Here is a 22927-nt window from a genome sequence, read left to right as displayed (position 1 = left end):
TGAGAGGGAGAGTGTGTTTAATAGAGAGAGTGAGAGTGTGTCCGTGTCAGATGGAGAAAGAGAGTGTGAGATAGATAGAGAATGAGATAGTGTGTGAGTGAGAGACAGAGAGAGTCTGAGAGTGCATGAGAGAGAATGTGAGACAGAGACTGTGTATGTGACCGAGAGAGAGAATGTCAGTGTGTGTGTGAGAGAGAAAGAGAATGGCAGAGAGAATGTGTGAGGGAGAGAGAGAATGTGAGTATGCGAGAAAGAAAGAGCCAGACAGAATAAGTGAGTGTGTGTGTGAGAGAGAGAAAGAGTGAGAGACAGAATGTGAGCGTGTGTGTGAGTGTGTGTGAGAGAGAGTGATAGAGAGAGGGAGAGAGATAGTGTGAGTCAGTGAGTGATTAGTGCGAGTGAGAGTGAGAGAGATTGAGAGAGAGAGAGTGTCTGTGTGAGAGAGAGTAAATGTGTGCATTTGCGATAGAGTGAGAGTGTGCGTCTATGTGAGACAGAGAGAGGGAGAGCGTATGTGAATGCGATAGAGAGAAAATGAGATATTGTGTGTGAGAGAGAGAAAGATAACGTGAGAGTGTGTGCGTGAGAAAGAGAGAGAGAATGTTAGATTGTATGTATGAGAGAGAATGTGTATGTGTCTGTGTGTGAGAGAGAGAATGGGAGAGTGTGTATGAGAGAGAGGGAGAGATAAAGTGTGTGTGATAGAGTTTGAGAATGAGTGTACGTGCGAGAGAGAATGTGAGAGTGTGTCAGAGGGGGAGAGTGTGCGTGAGAGGCAGACAGTGTGTGTAAGGGTGAGAGAGTGTGTATGTGTGACAAAGAGAGTGAGAGTGTGTGTCTGTGTGAGACAGAAAAAGAGAGAGTGAAATAGAGAGAGAATGAGATAGTGTGTGTGTGTGAGAGAGTGAGGGTGTGTGAGAGAGAGCGTGAGACAGAGTGTGTGTGTTTGTGTGAGAAAGAGTGTGTGAGTGAGAGTGTGTGTGAGAGACAGAGAGTGCGTGTGTGTGTGAGGGAGACTGTGTGTGATAGAGAGAGTGAGAGTGTGTGCCCGTGTCAGACAGAGATTCTGTGTAAGATAGAGAGAGAATGAGATAGTGTGTGTGAGAGGAAGAGAGTGTTAGAGTGTGTGTGAGAGAATGTGAGACAGAGAGATTGTGTATGTGTGTGAGAGAGAGAATGTCAGTGTGCGTGAGAGAAAGAGAGAGCAAGAGAATGAGTGAGTGTGTGTGTGAGAGAGAGTGTATGTGTGAGGGAGAGAATGCGACAGTGTGTGCGTGAAAGAGAGAAAATGAGAAAGTATGTGTGAGAAAGAGATGGCGAGAGAGAATGAGTGTGTGAAAGAGGGAAAGAGAGGGCGAAAATGTAATAGTGTGTGTGTTTGAGAGAGAGAACATGAGCGTGTGTTTGTGTGAGAGAGACAGAGACAGAGTGCGTGAGAGGAAGAGGGAGTGAGAGTGTGTGTGTGTGTTTGAGAGAGACAGTATGAGAGTGTGTGCATGAGAGAGAGAATGTGAGTGCGTGAGAGGGTGGGAGAGAGAATGTGATAATGTGTGTCTGAGAGAATGTGAGTGTGTGTGCGAGAGAGAGGGAGTGAGTGAGAGAGAGTGTATATATGTGTATGAGAGAGAGAGAATGAGAGTGAGTGGCTGTGTGGGACAGAGAGAGATAGAGTATGAGTAAGTGAGTGTGTGTGTGTGAGGGAGAGGGAGAGAGAACGTGTGTGTGTCAGAGAGAGAGGGAAAGTGAAAGAGTGAGAATGTGAGTGTGTGTGAGGGAGGGAGAGAGTGAGTGTGTGTGTGAGAGAGAGTGTGTTTGTGTGTGTGCATGTGTGTGATAGAGAATGTGTGTCAGAGATCGACAGAGAGAATGTGGGTGAATATGCGTGTGTATGTCAGAGATCGAGATAGAGATAGAGAATGTGCGAGTGTGTGTGAGTGAGAGGGTGAGATAATGTGAGTGTGTGTGAGAGAGAGAGATGGAGAGAGAATGTGAGCGTGTGTGAGAGATAGTGTGCGTGTCAGAGATCGAGAGACGAAAGGCTAATGAATGTATGCATGCATGTCAGAGATCGAGAGAGAAAATGTGCGAGTGTGTGTGAGAGAGGGAGCGAGAATGTGAGAGTGTGCGTGAGAGATAGAGAGAGAATATGAGAGTTTGTGTGTGTGAGAGAGAGAGAGAATGTGAGAGAGGGAGTGTGTGTGTACGTGTGCGTGTGAGAGTGTGTGTTTGAGAGAGAAAGAGAGAATGTGAGTGTGTGGGTACTTTTGCGTGAGAGAGGGAGAGGGAAACTGTGAGAGAGTGGGTGAGTGTGTGGGAGAGAGAGAATGTGACAGTGGGTGTGTATGCGTGTGAGAGGGGAGGGAGAGTCAGAGTGTGTGTGAGAGTGAGTGTGTGTGTGTGCGCGTAAGAGAGAGAGAATGTATGTGTGTGTGAGACATAGAGAGTGAGACAGTGTTTGTGTAAGTGTGTGTGTGAGAGTGTGTATGAGTGACAGCGTGTATGAGAGACTGAAAGTGTGTGCGTGAGAGAGAGAGTATGTGTCTGATAGAGAGAGTGAGCGTGTGTATCTGTGTAAGAGAGAGAATCTATGCTTGTGAGAAAGATCAAGAGTGAGAGAACAGATGTGTGGGTGAGAGAGAAAGAGTGTGGTGTATGTCAGAGATCGACAAAGAGATTGTGAGTGAATGAGCAAGTGTGAGTCAGAGTTCGAGAGACAGAAAATGCGAGTGTGTGTGACAGAGAGGGAGAGAGAGTGTGAGTCTGTCTGTGTGTGAGAGAGAGGGAGACAGGATGTGAGCGTGTGTGTGATTGAGAGTGTGCGTGTGTCAGAGATCGCGAGAGAGAATGTGAGAGAATGTGCGGGAGTGTGTCAGAGATCGAGAGAGAATGTGAGTGTGTGCGAGAGGGAGAGAGAATATGAGAGTTTGCGTGTGTGTGTGAGAGAGAGAGAATGTAAGAGTGTTTGTGTTTGAGAGAGAGAATGTGAGAGAGAGATTGTGAACGTGTATGTGTGCTTCAGAGAAAGTGTGTGCGTGTACATGTGCGTGACAGAGGGGGGGAGAGAGTGTGTGAGTGAGTGTGTGAGGGAGAGACTGTGAGAGTGGGTATCTACGTGTGTGAAATATAGGTGGGGAGAGTGTGTGCGAGTGAGAGTGAGCGTGTCTATATGCAAGAGAGAAAGAGAATGTATGCATGTGTCTGATGAGAGTGGGAGAGAGTTTGTATAAGTGTGTGCATGAGAGAGAGAGTGTGCATAAATGAGGGTGTGTGAGAGAGACAGTGTGTGTGTGAGAGAGTGTGTGTGTGCCTGATAGAGAGAGTGAGATTGTGTGTCTGTGTGAGATGGAGAGAGAGATAGTGTGAGCGAGTTAAAATGTGAGAGAGAGTGAGTGATTGAGTGAGAGAGGGAATGTGAGAGTGTGAGAGAGAGAGTGTGTGAGTGTGAGAGAGTGAGAGTGAGTGTTTCTGTCTGGGACAGAGAAAATGTATGTGTGTGATAGAGATAGACAGACAGTGTGTGTGTGAGAGAGAATGTGAAAGTGTGTGTGTATTTGTGTGAGAGAGTCATAGAGTCAAAGAGATGTGCAGCATGGAAACAGACTCTTCAGTCCAACCTGTCTATGTCAACGAAATATCCCAACCCAATCTAGTCCCACCTGCCAGCACGCGGCCCATATCACTACAAACTCTTCCTATTTTTATAACCATCCAAATGCCTCTTAAATGTGACAATTGTATCAGCCTCCACCACTTCTTCTGGCAGCTCATTCCATACACGTAACACCCTGTACGTGAAGAATGCCCCTTAGGTCTGTGTTATATCTTTCACCTCTCACTCTAAAATTATGCCCTCGAGGTCTGGACTCCCCGACCCCAGGGAAGAGACTTTGTTCATTTATCCTATCCATGCCCCTTATAATTTTGTATACTTGAAAAAGGTCACCACTCAGCCTCCGACGCTCCAGGGAAAACAGTCCCAGCCCGTTCAGCCTCTCCCTATACCTCAAATCCTCCAACCCTGGCAACATCCCTGTAAATCCTTTCTGAACCCTTTCAAGTTTTGCAACATCTTTCCAATAGGAAGAAGGGTAGAATTGCACGCAACATTCCAATAGTGGCCAAATCAAGGTCCTGTACAGCCGCAAAATGAACTACCATCTCCTGTACTCAATACTCTGACCAATAATGGAAAGCATACCAAACGTCTTCTCCACTATCCTTTCGACCTGCGACTTCACTTTCAAGGAGCTATGAACCTGCACTCCAAGGTATCTTTGTTAGATAGAAGATAGAAAAATACAGCGCAGTACAGGCCCTTTGGGCCTCGATGTTGCACCGATCCAAGCCCACCTAACCTACAGTAGCCTACTATCCTCCATATGCCAATCCAATGCCTGTTTAAATGCCCGTAAAGAGGGAGAGTCCACCACTGCTACTTGCAGGGGATTCCATGAACTCACGAATCGCTGAGGAAAGAATCTACCCCTAACATCTGTCCTATACCTACCACTCCTTAATTTAAAGCTATGCCCCCTCGTAATAGCTGACTCCATACATGGAAAAAGGTTCTCATGGTCAACCCTATCAAACCCCCTAATCATCTTGTACACCTCTATCAAGTCACCCCTAAATCTTCTTTTCTCCAAGGAAAACAGCCCCAAGTGCCTCAGCCTTTCCTCATAGGATCTTCCTACCATACCAGCATCGTTCTGGTAAACCTCCTCTGCACCCGTTCCAGTGCCTCCACATTCTTCCTAAAGTACGGCGACCAAAACTGCAGACAATACTCAAGATGCGGCCGCACCAGAGTCTTAGACAACTGCAACATGACGTCAGAACTCCGGAACTCAATTCCTCTTCCAATAAAAGCCATGAGACCATATGCCTTCTTCACAGCACTATTTATCTGGGTGGTAACTTTCAGAGATCTGTGCACATGGACACCAAGATCCCTCTGCTAATCCACACTACCAAGTATCCGACCATTAGCCCAGGACCCCATCTTCTTGTTAATCTTACCAAAGTGAATCACTTCACACTTACCCACATTGAACTCCATTTGCCACCTTTCTGCCCAGCTCTGCAGCTCATCTATATCCCGCTGTCACCTGACACATCCTTCCTCACTGTCAACAACTCCAAAGACTTTCTTATCATCCGCTAACTTGCTCATCCAACCTTCTAGCTGCTCCTCCGGGTCATTTATAAAAATGACAAACAGTAATGGTCCCAAAAGAGCTCCTTGCGGACCATCGCTAGGAACTGCACTCCAAGATGAACCTTTACCATCAACTACTACCCTCTATCTTTTTCCAGCCAACCAATTCCTAATCCAAACCTCCAACTCATCATCAATGCCAGACCTCCGTATTTCTTTGCAGTAGCCTACCATGGGGAACCTTATCAAACGCCTTTCTAAAATCCATATACACCACATCTACCGCTTTACCCTCGTCCACCTCCTTAGTCACCTTCTCAACGAATTCAATAAGGTTTGTGAGGCACGACCTGCCCTTCACAAAGCCATGCTGACTATACTTGATCACATTATTCCTGTCCAGATATTCATAAATCCCATCCCTTACAATTCTCTCTAAGATTTTGCCCACAACAGAAGTGAGACTCACGGGCCTATAGTTACTATGGTTATCCCCTACTCACCTTCTTGAACAAGGGAACCACATTTGCTATCCTCCAGTCTTCTGGCACTGTTCCTGTAGACAACGAGGACATAAAAATCAAGGCCAATGGCTCTGCAATCTCCTCCCTTGCTTCCCAGAGAATCCTAGGATAAATGCCATCAGGCCCAGGGGACTTATGCATTTTCACCCTTTCCAGAATTTCCATTACCTCTTCCCTACATACCTCAAAGCCATCCATTCTAATTAATTGTGACTCAATATTCACATCAGCAACAATGTCATGTTCCTGAGTGAAAACTGCCGAAAAATATTCATTCAGTGTCTCCCAAACCTCTTCAGCCTCCACACGCAACTTCCCACTATTATCCTTGACTGGACCTCTTCCTACCCTTATCATTCTTTTATTCCTGGCATACCTATAGAAAACCTTTGGATTTTCCCTAATCCTACCAGCCAAGGACTTTTCACGTCCCCTCCTTGCTGCTCTTAGCTCCCTCTTCAGATCCTTATAACTCTCAATCGCCCCAATTGAACCTTCACGCCTCAACTTTACATAGGCCGCCCTCCTCCCTTTAACAAGGGGTTCTAATTCCTTATTAAACAACGGCTCCCTCACACGACCCTTTCCTCCCTGCCTGACAGATACATATTTATCAAGGACACTCAATTGTTGCTCCTTGAACAAGCTGCACATATCGATTGCACCCTTCCCTTGAAGCCTACTTTTCCAACCACGCATCCTAAGTCGTGCCTCACCGCATCATAATTTCCCTGCCCCCAGCTATAACTCTTACTCTGCAGTGCACACTAATCCCTCTCCATCGCTAGAGTAAAAGTCACCGAAGTGTGGTCACTGTCCCCAAAGTGCTCACCTACCTCCAATTCTAACACCTGGCCTGGTTCGTTACCTAGAACCAAAGCCAGTTTGGCCTCACCTCTTGTTGGCCTGTCTACATATTGTGTGAGGAAATCCTCCTGCACACATTGGACAAACATCGACCCATCTAACGTTCTCGAGCTATATCTTTCCCAGTCAACATCTGGAAAGTGAAAGTTCCCCATAACAACCACCCTATTACTTTCACATTTCTCCTGAATCATCCTCGCAAGCCTTTCTTCGACGTCTCTAGTACTACTGGAGGCCTGTAGAAAACTGCTAACAGGGTGACCTCACCTTTCCTATTTGTAATCTCAGCCTGAACTACCTCAGATGGCGAGTCTTCTTCCATCGTCCTTTCCACTGCTGCAATACTATCTTTGACAAGCAATGCATACCTCCCCGTCTTTTACCCCCGCCTCTGACACTACTAAAACGTGTAAACCCTGGAACCTGCAACAACCAATCCTGTCCCTGTTCTACGCATGTCTCCAAAATAACCACAACATCGAAATCCCAGCTATTAACCCACGCCGCAAGTTCACCTAAGTTATTTCATATACTTCTCGCATTGAAGTATACACACTTCAAGCCACCTTCCTGTTTACCGGCACCCTCTTTCGAGATTGATGCCATGTTCCTAACCTCCCTACAATCAAGGTCCTGTACCCTAAAGCTACAGTCCAGGTTCCCATGCCACTGTAGAGTTAGCTTCATTCCCCCCCTCCCAACGAGCACTTGCAAACCTCCCGCCCCCAAGGATACTGGTGCCCCTCAGGTTCATTTGTAAGCAAATCTGTTTATAGAGGTCCCACCTTCCCCAGAAAGAATGTCAGTTATCCAGATACTGGAATCAATCCCTCCTGCATCATCCCTGAAGCCATGCATTTAACAGCTCTCTCTCCCTATTCCTCGACTCTCTGTCACGTGACACAGGGAACAAACCAGAGACAACAACTCTGTTTGTTCTAACTCTGAGCTTCCATCCAAGCTCCCTGAAATCCTGCCTAACATCCTCATCCCTCTTCCTACCTATGTCGTTGACGCCAATGTGGAGCGTGACTTCGGGCTGCTCCCTCTCCCCCTTAACGACCCGGAAAACACGATCAGAGACATTACTTACCCTTGCACATGGGAGGCAACATACCAAACGTGAGTCTCTCTCGCCCCTAAAAACCGCCTATCTGTGCCCTGAACTATCGAGTCCCCAATAACTATTGCTCTGCTCTTCTCCACCCTTCCCTTCTGAGCCACAGGGAAAGGCTCCGTGCCAGAGGCCTGAACCCCATTGCTTCCCCCTTGTAAGTCGTCCCCTCCCACAAGTATCCAAAACGGGATACTTGTTCTTGAGGGGAACGGCCGCAGGGGGTCCCTGCACTGGATGCTTCCTCCCAGTCCCCCTCACTGTCATCCATTTGTCTGCAATCTTTGGATTTACTACTTCCCTAAAGCTCTGATCTATGACCCCCTCTGCCTCTCGAATGATCCTAAGTTCATCCAACTCCAGCTCCAGTTCCCTAACACGGTCTTGGAGGAGCTGGAGACGGGTGCACTTCCTGCAAGTGTAATCAGCAGGGACGACCATTGCATCCCACACCTTAAACATGTTCAGCAACACGCCCTAATACCTTACCACCAAATGTATAAGTCCTGCTAAGATTTGCTTCCTAAAATGCAGCGCCTCACAATTATCTGAATTAAACTCCATCTGCCACTCCTCAGCCATTGACCCATCTGGTCCAGATCATGTTGGAATTTGACATAACCCTCTTCGCTGTCCACTACACCTCAAATTTTGGTGTCAACTGCAAACATACTAACTGTACCTCTTACGCTCACATGAAATAAAGGACACAGCACCGATCCAGTGGCACTCCACTGGTCACAGGCCTCCAGTCTGAAAAACAACCCTCTTCCACTTCCCTCTGTATTCTACCTTTGTGCCAGTTCTGTATCCAAATGGCGAGTTCTCCCTGTATTCCATCAGATTTAATCTTAATAAACAGTCTCCCATGGGGAATCGTGTCGAACGCCCGACTGAAGTCCATATAGATCACATCTACTGCTCTGCCGTCATCAATCCCCTTTGTTACTTCTTCAAAAAACTCAATCATGATTGTGAGACATGAGTTCCCATGCACAAAGGCACGATGACAACCCCGAATCACTCCTTGCGTTTCCAAAGCCAACGAATATGGGATGTGAACCCACACATACAGAACGCAATATATTAACAGGTCATTGCTTTAACCACTTAGGCACCTCGCCCTACCTTAGAATGCATATTATGATGGTCACTTCCACAAAATTCTCACACACTGAACCTTCACTACCTGGCGTGGCTCAGTTCCTAAACTCAGATTTCTTTCCTGGTTGAACAGTTTCCCTATTGTGTCAATAATCCCTCCTGAACGGTCCTTACAAATTCTGCCCATCCAAGTTCCTACCGTGTCAGGGAAGTTAAAATCACCCACCACAACAACCTTGATATTACCTCTTTCAAAGATCTGTCTGCATGTTCACTCTTCTCTCGCCTACTGGTCGTTGTGAGGTCTATAGTATGCACCCAACATTGTCATTTCACATTTTTTATTCCTGAGTTTTTAGCAATTCATCTTTCACTGCCCTTGCTTCTTTGAACATGCTCTTGAGTGTTTATATTCCACCTGGAATTGTTTCTTCACCAGGAACTAAATCCTTCTCCTCTCCATACCTGATAATGCACTGCAGAGGCATGCTGTTTCTCGATCTAAGGCCAAGCACTGATTTTACCAATTTCGTCCCGTGTGGGGCGGTTCGAGCCCTATGCAGGAAAGAGTAGACCTCAGGCTCCATTTTCAGCCGAGCACAGAATTTAACAATTACAACCAATGTGGGACTTTTAAAGATCCAGACAGGGAGATTTAGATGCAGGCCCCGTCTCATGCTCGTGTTTGTTGATCTTTAATGGAATCCATGGGACTGATAGCCCCCACATGTGTGGACGTACACAGGATGAAAGTTTCAGGTTCCATCTTGGCCTAGTACTGCCGAGAATAGCAATCTCTTTCCTAACCAGAGACAGTTAAAACCCAGCAATTGATGTTAATGAAAACACTGGTCTTCTGTTTTGAAATAAGCCAGGTGACTCAGACCAGTATGCCTCATCTGCTAGTTTTCCTGACTTTTCTTTCTGGAACTGACCAAGAGACACAATGGAAGGAAACATAAGCCTGCGCATCATCTTGGGGAGCTGACCTTGCAGAAAACGGTGAAACTGAGGACCTTCACACTCACAGCTAGATACATGTGCACACAGAACAGGAGAGTTCCAGGTTCCATTCTCAGGCCCTTTCCAAAACCGATCTCACACTCGATGATATGGGAATAAATCGAGACCAAAGCGCGGGGAGGTTTAGGCCTGAGGTTCAGATTCCGGGGCTAGTACTTACATTTGATCTCGCATTAGCCCAACTCCAATAATCAGGGATAGAGAATGCTGATTGATTCTTGGGCCGAAATGATGGACATCCCACTCGCAGAATGGCCCTGAGGCAGGTCTCGGATGCATCTCAGACCTCGTGCTATGTTAGTCAATTAGCCAATATCTCCACAATGCAGTGAAATATCTGCTCAGGATGCATCGGGGACACGGAGCGAGGATAGCCAATTCACCAGTTTCACTCCCAGTAGTCGATTTAAAGCAGGGGCATATAGTAGTAGGCTGCATTTTGGTCCGAGTGCGAGCGAGCCAATCAGAGTGAAGGAACAAACTTGCTGCTCAGTGCAAGGAAATCTCGGCTCTGCCTCTGCTTCAGATTTGCTTCACCAATTGAATGCACATTTGACTGAGGCTTCAATGTGGCCCAATTGATATTGTGGGCCATTACTGCGCCACGGCTGACTGCAGCCTCGCCAGCCTCCAACTCCCAGTTTCCATGATTATCCTCCAAGGCTCTTGAATGCCCGGTTCAAGGAACTCACTCACTCCTGGCAACACTATTGAGGATTGCGAGTCCACCAGCCACCTCTGCCAGCAGGTTGCCTCCTGGACGATGTCGTGAGTGAGCAGCAGTAGCTGAATGAGATAATAGACAATAGACAATAGACAATAGATCTAGCACCACCTCCACCAGAAGCTGCAGCTCACCATCACCGTCCTCCAGGGCTTGATTGGCAACTCGGCTGTGTCTTGTCGTCTGTGGGCTTCAGCAAGAATGGGGCCAATGGGCAGCACCAAAGGGTCATCTGGCCCATAATCGGCATGATACACCGGGAGGCCATACCAGTGGCTACATCTCCAGCCAGTTGATTGGGCTTACGTGTTGAAGGTTGAAGTCTGGGGCAGAGCACTTAGGGCCAAGAATTGGTTGATGTCAAACATGGTCCAAAAGCATCAGGCCTAGCTTTTAAAGGGAACAAGATTTCAGAATTTCATCGAGACCTCTCTGACAAACCTTCCCTTCCAATCCAGCAATACAAAGGAGAGTGAATCACTTCTGTTACCTACCTGAAACCTTCCAACAAAACCCCATCACTAAACTCATAAGACTGAGAGAATGCGAACGACCTGGTCCTCGGGAGGGAAGGAGGAAAAATGAGATAATGGAGGGGGGAGTTTGGAAAAATGGTAGATTTGAATTTAGGCGCTGGGTGTTGTGGTAGGGACAGGTTTGGGGTGCATCAGGCATGGCATTATAGTTGGGGCAGGGTTTTTGGTGATCTGGACAGGGTAGAGTGTATGGGAGCGGTTTTTGGGAACAGCTGGGGCGGAGTTTGGGGTGTGCTGAGCGGGACACTGTGTTTGGGCGCATGGTTTGGGGCGTGCTGGGCAGGGCACAGTGTTCTGGGCAGAGTTTGCGGTGTGCTGGGCATGACGCTGTGATCGGGTGCGTGGTTTGGGGAATTCCTTCTGGAGAATGGGAAACTGAAAACAACAAAATGTTGGAGACCAGAGTAGGTCAAGGTCTGTATCCATGGACAGCGAGGAAACTGAAGTTTTGAGATTAGATGTTGATGTGTGGCGAGAGCAGCATTTATGAAACAATTCTTGGGCGATGGTTAGACTGCTGTGGCTTAGAAAGGATGTTGACAATTCAGTTTAAGTGTTCATACTGTGTGAAGTTTAGAACAACTGTGTTTCTGTCTCCAAAACCGGCAAGAGTCGACCGTCCCATTGGTGCGGGCGTGAGGGAAGCGAGGGTGATAGAGAAGGTAAAAAGCAAAGCTGAAAGAAAATGAAGGAATGAGCTCACAATTTGGAAGTGCTGATCTCAGAATTAGTCCCGAAATTTGTGAACTTGCCTAGTTTGATGATGAGACGTTGTTTCCTTGCCCCGTGATTCGCTGGAGTATGGGAGAATACAGAGGACAGGGAAATGGGCTGGCAAACAGCATGCTGTGTTATAATGACTAAGCTACGGGAAGTTTGGGGTCATGCTTGTACACAGACTGGAGGTGTTCTGCAAATGGGGCTGGACACTCCGTGTTGAGCAGGGCTTCAGTGCAGAGTGGATCTCATTTTCACGCACACAACCAGAGATTCTGAAATAAGCGTTGCAATTCACACTGACAGACAGCAAATTTCAGAGAAAAATAGATCCCACTTTCAATATATGGCCCGAAACAATGTTCCACAGTCCCAGAGATTCGTGAATCTGATAGTGAGAGGTGGGGAGCAAATGCAAGGTTCTTGGTCATATACAGTTCAGGCACGGGAGAATGTGGAAGTAATTCAACATTCCCTAACATCGCAAGAGATTGGCCCACTGTATCAAACGCAGGTCGCTTTGAACAAACGTCAATCAACAATCATTGAAGTGGAGACTGAATTGCTTTTTTTTGTATAAATCTGTTCAATCAAGTAGGAAACTACCATCAAACGATATTAAAACTGGCATTTCATTGAACATGTTCCGACAGCTCGCCTCCACTTTTATCATTCCCTGACGGACCTGTCCAAGATCCTCACAATTCATTTGCATGCATCGTTTTCTAATATGTAAATGTCACCATTCAAGATAGTGAGGGCAATCATTGCCCAGTGTTAAGGACTGTAACACAGTTGGTCAAATTTACATTTAGTCTCAGTATTAAAGAAGAAGGACAATGTGTAATTTGAGCATAGTTTCTAGGTTTTTTGATATTTATTGATGAGAATTGCTTCGAGAAAGAGCAGAAGATTGCAGAAGTAATACAGAATTTTCTTCACTCGTGCCATGACTGGAAATTTCAAGCATTGCTTTTAAAAAGACGATGAAGCAAGATTTCTGTCAGATTTCTCAGAACAGGCTTAACGTTATCCGAATTAACCCAATAACAAATAGAAATGAAAGCTAATGGCGACTCCACAGGTTTAACAGATACTAAAGCTTGTACATGGCTCTGGAGTGAAATAAAGAAAATTTGACTTGATTTAAAAAAAGTTTGCCAGGTAAATTGCTGCTGCATCAGTTAAGAATCCCACGTTCGAGCTGCACCAATCTGATCTAAGCTTCGAGTGTTTCATTATATTTCAGACGTTGCCTTCAAGATGGTGGATATGCATTTTCTCGAGTGGGGATGAGTTCCTCACCACAGAAACCATTGCCTCTAATCTGCTCTTGTATCAATGGCTATAACATGATGAATAAAGTTCAAAGCCGAGTTGATCCTTTCTTTGTTGAATCATTTAGCCCTGCCTGACAGAAAATGATTTTGTTGATTGCCATGTAAGGAAAAGTATCATGCAGCACACAAGCTTAATCCATCATTTTGTTTCTTCGAATGCACAAGACAAGAGGGTTTTCAGAACGGGTGTTATCTCTCGGCCGAATCCTCTTATTTCTCGGATGTGCGAATTTTCCTGCTCTTTTGCCATTAGCCATGCAAGTTCATATAGGATTCGCCTTGCTGTTTTTGTGGATTTGGGTTACGCCTGCTCATTTCCTTCAGGCCTTCGGAAGGTTTCTGTTTGACCTGGTGCCGCTGTTCTTTATTAGTTCCTCTGTTCCTCCATGTGGATTGGTCATGACACCTTAATACATTTTGCTTCTCGTTCTTTTTTCCCAGCGATGTTCTGCCAATCCAATCTTTCCATTCGCATATCATCATTTCAGCAACTCTGATTTTCTTTTTTCTTTTGAAGTTAGTTTCATAATTAATGTGACCGGATATTTCACCATGTTCTTCAACTGTTCTCTGAACTTGGACTGTGTTGCAAAATAAATTAATGTGTTTGTGCTGCAAGTAAATTCCTCAACATATAGCCAACTTCCTTAAATATATATTCAGAATTGTCATCCAGGAGTTTATTAACATTAAAAATGGACAAAATATACGGAAACCACAACAGGATAAAACTGCTCGATATGGTGAGGAGTAAAATCACACAATTCCGTCTGCTCTCCATCTCTGGATCATTCTGTCCCTTGTTATGACCCTTCAGTCCCTTACGGACTTGACTAGCCACTAATATATGCCTGACTATCAGAGCATTGAGCAACAGAATTAAAGCAAATGGTAGCAAAGGCGTTAAAACCTTATCAACCATTCTAAATCCAATCCATCTCGGGTCAGTGAAATAGCTTCGTTTGTTAGAACAAATCAGAGGAACATTGTTTATTATTCGTTTAGGTTTAAATCGAAAGTAAATGGGTATGTTTTTCAAAGTAAAAAATATACAGATCGTTGCAAGAACTCCTGTTGCCGTTTTCCTGGTGCAATATTTAATTTTAAGCCTCTTGGAACAAATTGCCACAAATCGATCAAACGTGAAAGCGACAGTGAACCAGACCGAACAGTCCATTGCTAATCGAGCCAGGAGGTAGTTAACTTTACACACAGCAGTGAGTTTCAGGAGAGGCATCGGGAAATAATACCAATTGATTCGGAGAAGCATGACCTCAGTGATAATCGTCAGTAGATCCGCCATTGCCATGGCCACCATGTAACGAGTGGTGCATTTGGAGATTCCACACTTTCCCTGGGATAAGATGACAATTGCAACGAGATTTGCTGTAAGAGGAAATAGGCAGAAGGGTCTCAATTTTGTTTATATTCGTGTGGAGATAGTAAGCACTGAGATTTGGTTAAAAACATGGAAATTGGCCCTTTTCACAATTTAAACCATAACTAAGCCAAGGCAGGTAATTGCGGCTGCATTCATTTTCTTTCATACGTGAAACTCGGGATTTCGACGAATATAGTGAAATGAAAACCTGAATATTTTTATGTCCAAAGATTCATTGAATAGCGACGGAGGCTGCTGAGCTCATCAAGGCTGAACTGACCCTCAGAAGAACATGCCATCCTGAGCACCCTTGCCTGTACACTCACGAAAATTTAAATGCCTATTCGGTAATCTCACATTTTCCATGGAAATTTCACCGACCGTGCACATCCCTGGACACTAAGGCTCAGCGGTTAGCACTGCTGCCTCACAGTGCCAGGCCAGTTCACAATAGAAGATCTTGAGCACATACAATGATACAATTATCTGAGCACTTCCTACCTGCAGAACATTTTTCTTTTACAACTCATTCATTCAAGACTGTTCTCTGGGGTTAGCACATCACCAGAGACCTGGGTTTGATTCCAACCTCGGGCGACTGTCTGTGTGAAGTTTGCTCATCCTCCCCGTGGCTGTATGGATTACCGTCGGGTGCTCCGGTTTCCTCCCAAAGCCCAAAGATGTGCATATTAGAGTGATTTGGCCATGATCAATTGCCTATATTGATCACGTATGTGTGCCTTAGGTGCATTCGTTAGGACTGAATATCGGGTAATGGGATTGGGAATGGGTCTGGGTGAGTTAACCTTCGAGGGTTGGTAACCCTTTGATAAGCCGATGGCCCTTTATGCCACACTGTAGCGAATGTAAGGTGCTCGTTACCATGGTCAATCCTCCTAATCAGCACATCTCTGGACCATGGGAAGAGTTTAGGGCACGCAGAAGAAACACATGCTGACAAGGGGAGAATGTGCAAACTGCATACAGACAGTCAGACAAAGCTGGAATCAAACCCGGGTCCTTGGCGCTGTACTACCCCCAGAGAACACAGTTGAATGAGGAAGCTGGAAAAGGAAAATGGTCTTCCAAGTAGGAACTGCTCCAATGATTGGATCATCGTCGTGAGCTACGGATTTTGTGGTGTGACCTGAGCCCATCCACCTCGGACGAGTCGCTGTTGTCTGGAAACAGATACATAATGATTTAAGTTGGGAAAAAAATGCGTTCGATGGGACAGTCCACTTGTAATCAAAACAGATTTCTCCAAAAGCCACACACTATGACCGTGGACTTTTTCATTCATCTAGTACACCCATAGTGGACTATGAGATAGATTTGTTTTGGATGTAAGTTTGCTCACTGAGCTGGAGGATTTGTGATCTTCAAAGCAGCAGAACCTACAATCACGATGCATTGTTGGGTGTACTTCTCCTGTACATGTATAATTCCATTTCAGGAAGGTAATATGTATTGGTGAACATTGAACAGTCGTTACGATTATTCTGTACTTTGGGAACTTTGTGCAATGTTCAAGAGAGACCTTGAAGCTATGACCTGGTTTGAACAGGAAAGGTGGAGAAATTGTGGGAGTGCCACACTCTGCCTTCATGCCGCAGTAAACACTAAACCCACAAAAAGAATAAAAAACACCCAAAAGAGAAAATAGATTGATTTACTCCTAAGTGATTAGAGTTCCCTTTGAAATTGCCGGAAGATTAAGAGATTAGCAACTATGAGAAAAGCGAGGGAGATGGCTGTGGAACCATATGGAAACATCGAGGTAAGTGATGTGAAATTGATTAAGGCTCAGAAAATGTCAATACCCAGTTTATATCCTGTTATGTTCCCTCGACGTGTATTAAAATGTTAATCATCTGTGTTAATCTCTGCGCCTTGATATCAATTCTTTGCTTAAGCAGGGCATGAGAAATCCGATTCTATTTAAATTGAACACCAGAAAGAAGAATAATCAAGAAGAGAAAGTGCTGTCAATAAATCACTGCATTTAATTAGATTAAAAAGAAAATGACGTGTGAAACTGAATGCAATGACCCACTCAAGAGCAAAGCTAGGGCATAATTTCTGTCAGTAACAAAAAGCAACATGTGGTTGTCTATTATTCATCGCGCACAGTACAATCTAACATTGATAATCTCCAACAATACCTTGTATCAGGAGTTTCCCCTTTCCTGGTGCATAACAGGAGAGATCTGTCTCTGTCTCTCTTTCTCTCTCTCACACACACACACACAGATACATACACACACACACACTTACACACACACATTCGTGGACACACATCCCTGTGCGGAAGAAAGTATTAAACAAACAGGGATTTTCAGCAAAAAAAAAATAACATTGTACAGATAAAAACGAAATTTTGGTACCAGTAATAATATTATGGTTTCAGTATTAGAATAACCTGAAGATGCTGTCTGAAGTCACCGTGCATATCAAAAGCCAAAGCATATACAGAATTAAAAATGTTCAAACCTTATAAACACTTACCAGGAATACCAATTATGGTAAGGATCGCATAAAACATTTTTCTGACAGCTCGTACAGTACTATGCATTTTCTCTGTGAAAGTGTTGTGTTGTTTTGTACTGCAGACAATTTCCCAATTTCAACTCCGAAATGTTCCAGACCAGTGCCTTCATTTTATACTTTCAGGAGGATCCATTGGGACAATGAAATGTTTTTCTTCATTTGGTAAATTTTGAGTAAACAGATTAAAACATGCGTGACTTCCCTTGTTGACGAAAAACACAGGGTGTTGAGATGTAGTTAGAGCATGAAACACTCGAAATGGCCAGGTCTGATCAGTTTACAGTCGAGAGTGTGGTGCTGGAAAAGCACAACAGGTCAGGTAGCAACCCAAGAGCTGGATAATCAACAGTTCGGACAAAAGCTCTTCATCAGATTTGAGATGAAGGGCGTTTGCCCGAAACGTCTAATTTCCTGCTCCTCTATCCTGCCTGACACGCTGTGCTTTTCCAGCACCACACTCTTGCCTCTAATCTCCAGCATCTGCAGTCCTCACCTTTTCGTTATCAGTTTTAAAATGTATTCACACTTGGAAACTGCTAACCTACAATATGAGTTCGAGATTAATCTGTTGTACTGTTGTAGTACTGGACCTAACGAATCCAGTTAAACAGATCAGAAACGAAGGTAAACCCTTTAAGATAGTCGTCACCCAGCAAATGACTAGTCAGCCTGGACTGTCATTCGCAGCTCTCTGTGGATTTCACTCAGCTGAGCTCACTCGCCCACATTCTTCTTTTTCTCCTGGACGTTATCCCATAGTTGATTATTCAACTCGATTTTGAAGAAATTTATTATAGCTGCATTTTCTCTGTGTTATGTTTCTGGATTCAATTGGGACAGGATGTAAACGGATGGTTCCCCACGACCACCTTTGCTTTAGTCATGTGTAAATTTATCTCCATGCATTTTTCACATGTACACGAGTGGGAGCAATGCCTCTTTGTTTGAAATGGGTGGACTCTACATTGCAGTTGTCACATCTGTCAATTTTCTTGTTCATGAATTGAACCCCTTCTTCAATGGTCCACCTGGTTTACAAAAGCAGCTGCTTCGAAAATTGAACGAGGGAGCACTGGATGACAAAGTGGAACTATCATATAATGGACTAGACATTTTAAAAGTAATAAACATATATGTGTATTTTTTAATGATTAAAGTGTCTGCACAAATTGTTTGCAGTGACTGCAGGGCCTAGGCAGTGGGTGGTAAAATAAAAGCTTTTATTCTCATGATCCTTTGGAGTCTTCAACCATAGGCACGGTTTGTGGTAATTTCTGAAATGAGGGGCCAGGGCATATGAAATTCACTGCAACCTCAATGTCTTCATGTGTTTCAAATCTCCATCTCCAGTCATTCAGACTATAGCGATTCCAAAGTACTCCCTCCTAGTTTTTGAAAGTATGAACGTACAGAAAATGAGTTGTTCAGACCACAGCATCAAGGAAACCTGCGTTCCATCCATTTACACCGTCTACATGGCTAGCTGACACGGAAATGCTGCCACCATCATCAGAGAGCAATTGCACCGAAGTAATGACCTCCTCCAATCTCTTCAGTTCGGCAGAAGATACAGAGACCTGAACACAAGCTCTCTCTCTCTCTCTCTCTCTCTCCCTCTCTTACACACACACACACATGTGCACACACTCGCACACGCACACATGCACACATTCACACACACTCACACATACACACACACCAGCAGTTTCCGGAACGACGTTTTCCTGGCTTTATTACACTGATGAAAGCACTCCCGAGCCTTAAATAATGATGATTATGTTAGCGTTGTGCTGGCCGAATGTGTGTGAAATATATAATGTAACCTATGTGTATCTCTGTAGGTCTACTTGAGCTGTACATCCTCGCTTATTGTCATCTGTCTGTACTGCTCATAAATAAAAAAAAACTTTCACTTAACTTCTGTCGACGTGACAATCAATCAATTAATCAAGACAGCGCCTGTTGCTGGATCTGAACTGGAGGACTAACCATGAGTCATAAAGGTACAAAGATATATAATTTTATGGCATGGAAACGGACACTTCTGTGTCCAACTTGCTCCTTCCCAGGTATTCTTAATTCATTCAGCCCCTTTGCCAACAACAGAAACAGAGACCGCTGGAAAGGCAAAGTTGTACGGCACGGTGTCACAGTGGTTAGCACTGCTGCCTCACAGCACCAGGGACTCGAATTCAAAGCACGCCCCAGGCAACTGTTTGTGTGGAGTTTGCACACTTTGCCCGTGCCTGCGTGGGTGTCCTCCGAATGCTCCGGTCTCCTCCTATATTCAAAAGAAAAAAATGCAGTTTAGATGAATTGGCCATGCTCAATTGCCTGTAGTGTTAGGTGCATTAGTCAGGGTAAATGCAGGTGAATGGGTCTGGGTTGGTTGGTCTTCAGGGGGTCGGTGTTGACTTGTTGGCCCGAAGGGCTTGTTTCCACACTGTAAGTAAGCTAATCTAATCTCACCAGGTCTGTCAGCACCTGTGGTGATAAATCAGGGTTAATATGGCAGTCCGCTTGTCTCAGGTCTCTAGTCTGAAATAGAACCTCCTACCACCACCCTATCTGCCACTGTCAAAGCAATATATATCCAAAACGTTCGCCTTCCTGGATTCCATGTGATCAAACCTTGCTATCCGGTTTACCATTCAGAACCTTATCGAAAACTTTGCTGTAGTCCATTTGCACCATATGCCTTGCTCCACCTTTATTAATCTTGTTTGCTACTTCTTTACTAATTCAATTAAGTCATGAGACATGATTTCGCATGCACAACACCATGTGGACTGTTCCTAATTAGTCCATCCCTATACAACACATGTAAATCCTGTCCCAAAGGATTCCTTCCAACACCTTACCTACCACTGACATCAGGCTCACTAATCTCTGTTTTCCTGCTTTTTCCTTACCACCTTAATCCCGCTTTATTCGTTTTAAGATGTCCAGCACTTATTTCTCGGTAAAATGGACCATTTTCGAGACATGACTATACTTTTGTCCAAGTTATTTTGCTTTCATTTCCTTCTTAACAATAAATACTGATGTGGAACACTTTTTAATATCTCGCCTGTCTCTCAATGTTCCACACATATCACGTGGCCTTGTTGACCTTTTGGGGGATTGTGGTGTGGGGGAGGCGGCTCTTGTTTCCCTCGTCACTCCGTTGTCCTTAACGTATTTGAGGAATCTCTTTTGATTCGCCTTAACCATACCCCCATTATGCCTCCTGATTTTCCACCTGAATTCCTATGATTCCCATTATACTCCTTTTGGATTCACTCACACCCAACTGTCTATAATTGACAAAAGCCTCCTTCTTTTTATTGAACACAGCCTCAATTTCTCTCGTCTTCCAGCATTCCTTCCACCTACCAGCTTTGCCATTCACTGTGTCAAGAATGCACTGTCTATGACATATTACTTCTTATTTTCAAAGGCATCCCACTTTCAAACTAACCCATTCACCTGCGAATAACCTCTTCCAGTCACTTTTTGAAAGGCGGAAGTGATGAGAGGACAAGCAGCACTGACAGGTACAGAACCCTGGGGAGAGTCAGAACACCACCCTGCGGCCAAGAGGATTACCAGCACAAACACATTCAGTGGACAAGCCCAGCCCAGTCTCACAGAAACATTTTGCTTATGAATTCGATCTTTCTAGACCTGTATAAGAATGTTTGACCTTGACATTATTATAATCTTTCTCATATTTTTCTGGTCCTTTAAACCTTGATTTCTTGGTAGATCTGCTCCAATCATCGAGATATATGACATGGAAAAACACCCTTCATGCATGCCGACAAGATATCCTAAATGAATCTCCGTCCAATTGTCAGCATTTGGCACATATCCCTTAAGCTCTTCCTATTAATGTCCCCATCCAGATGCCTTTTAAGTGCAGTAATTGTACCAGCCTCCACCACTTCCTCTGGCAGCTCATTATATATACGCTCCACCCTCTGTCTCCACAAATGACTGGCCGCTCGACAGAATTCAGAATACTCCTCTCAATGAGCAGTCCAAAACCTAAGCAGCAGATCGCACATCACCACATAAACATAATTTTCGACCTCAAGACAATAAGACTTGGGGCAAGAAGACGATTCAGCCAAACAATTCTGCTCTGTCAAAAGAAACAAACAAAATCGTGACTTAGCTAATAATCCTCAGCTTCACTTTCGCACCTTTTTCCTGTGACTCTTGAATCACTTGCTGATTTAGGAGAAAGCTCTACGAAGGCATGTAATAGCCAAACTTCGACATCCACTGAAGTGAAGAATCTAGATCCACCCTCTAATAGAAGAAAATCATCCATATTTCTCAGCTAAATGTTAATCGTTCGCTACAGTTCGGCTGCTGCTGATGGCCCACAGCTACCTCATAGATGTTCAGTTTTGAGTTGCTGTATTCTTGCGACGTATGTCAAACTTTGCCAGTTGTACTGCCACATAACACAATAGAAGGCATCTTTATGATGTGTGGGAAATCACCTCTGTCACGCCTGTGCGCTGGACTCTCCTAGAAATACCATTGCGGACAGAACCATTTGTGACAAGTCGGGTGGCTCAGATTCAGTTCATTTAAGATGTTTCCATTTGATGATCCACTAATCACTTCCCGTACTCTAACTCTTCTGCCTTTTATCTCTCAGCCTGCTCAGTCAGCGATTTTCCTGTGGAGATTTTTTATGTGATGAACGTTGAAGTGTTACACCCAGAGCATGCTCTGTGCCCCTGTGATCTCAGTATATTCCTCAATTTGTTTTCATCATTGAAGAGGACTGGTGTACCACTGATCGCAACCAATCCTTCAGAGCCGCTGAGTCAAAATCCTGGAATTCCCTGCTTCATAGATGATTGTGGGCCTGCCTACACGACCCAGTCTGTAGAGGGTCAAGGAACAGCTCACCACTACCTCCACCCAACCTTGTCAAGAGGGGCAACGAGAGACGGGAGACTGGCTGTCACCAATCAAGTCCCATGAATGAACAAAAATGAGATTTGGGGAATACGTTGGAACTGTGCCTTCAGAGGAATGTCCTTTCTCTCTTCCCCCGCACCGGAGCCCACCCTATTGGAGGTTTTTTCCATCCTTCTGCCCTGTTGCTCCTTACGTCCATTTTGCACCATTCTCCTTTCAACCTAAAACTATGCCTATGCCCTCTAGTTCTGGACTCTCCTACCCCAGGGAAAAGAGTTTGTCTATTTATCCTATCCATGCCCCTCATTATTTTTTGAAACATCTATGACATTACCCCCCAGCCTCCGATGCCCGGGGGAATCCAGCCCCAGCCTATTCAACCTCCCCCTATAGCTCAAATCCTCCAACCTTTGCAACATCTGAACTCTTCCAAGTTTCACAACATCCGTCCGATAGGAAGGAGACCAGAGTTGCATGCAATATTCCAAAAGTGGCCACTTTGTTTCTCTACAGCCGCAAAATGACCTCCCGACTCCTGTACTGAATTCTCTGATCAATAAAGGAAAGCATAGTAAATGCAACCTTCACTATCCTAACTACCTGCAAACCCACTTTCAAGGAACTACGAACTTGCACTCCAGGGTCTCATTGTTCATCAATTCTCTCAAGCACCGTACTATTTAGTGTATAAGTCCCATTCAAAGATTTTTTCCCCAAAATCCAGCACCTCATATTTATCTAAATTAAACTCAATTTGCCACTCCTCAGCCCATTGATTCATATCATCAAGACCCCGTTGTAGTCTGAGGTAAGCATCTTCGCTGTCCACAAATCCTACAATTTTCGTGTCATCAACAAAAAATTACCAATATACCTTTTATGTTCATATCCAAGTCATTTATGCAAATGACGAAAAGGAGTGGACGCAGCACCGATCCTTGTGGCACTTCAATGGTCATAGACGTT

Source organism: Chiloscyllium punctatum, chromosome 51 (genome assembly GCF_047496795.1).
Source record: "Chiloscyllium punctatum isolate Juve2018m chromosome 51, sChiPun1.3, whole genome shotgun sequence".
Taxonomy (NCBI): Eukaryota; Metazoa; Chordata; class Chondrichthyes; order Orectolobiformes; family Hemiscylliidae; genus Chiloscyllium; species Chiloscyllium punctatum.
Note: the sequence above shows the minus strand (reverse complement) of the source record.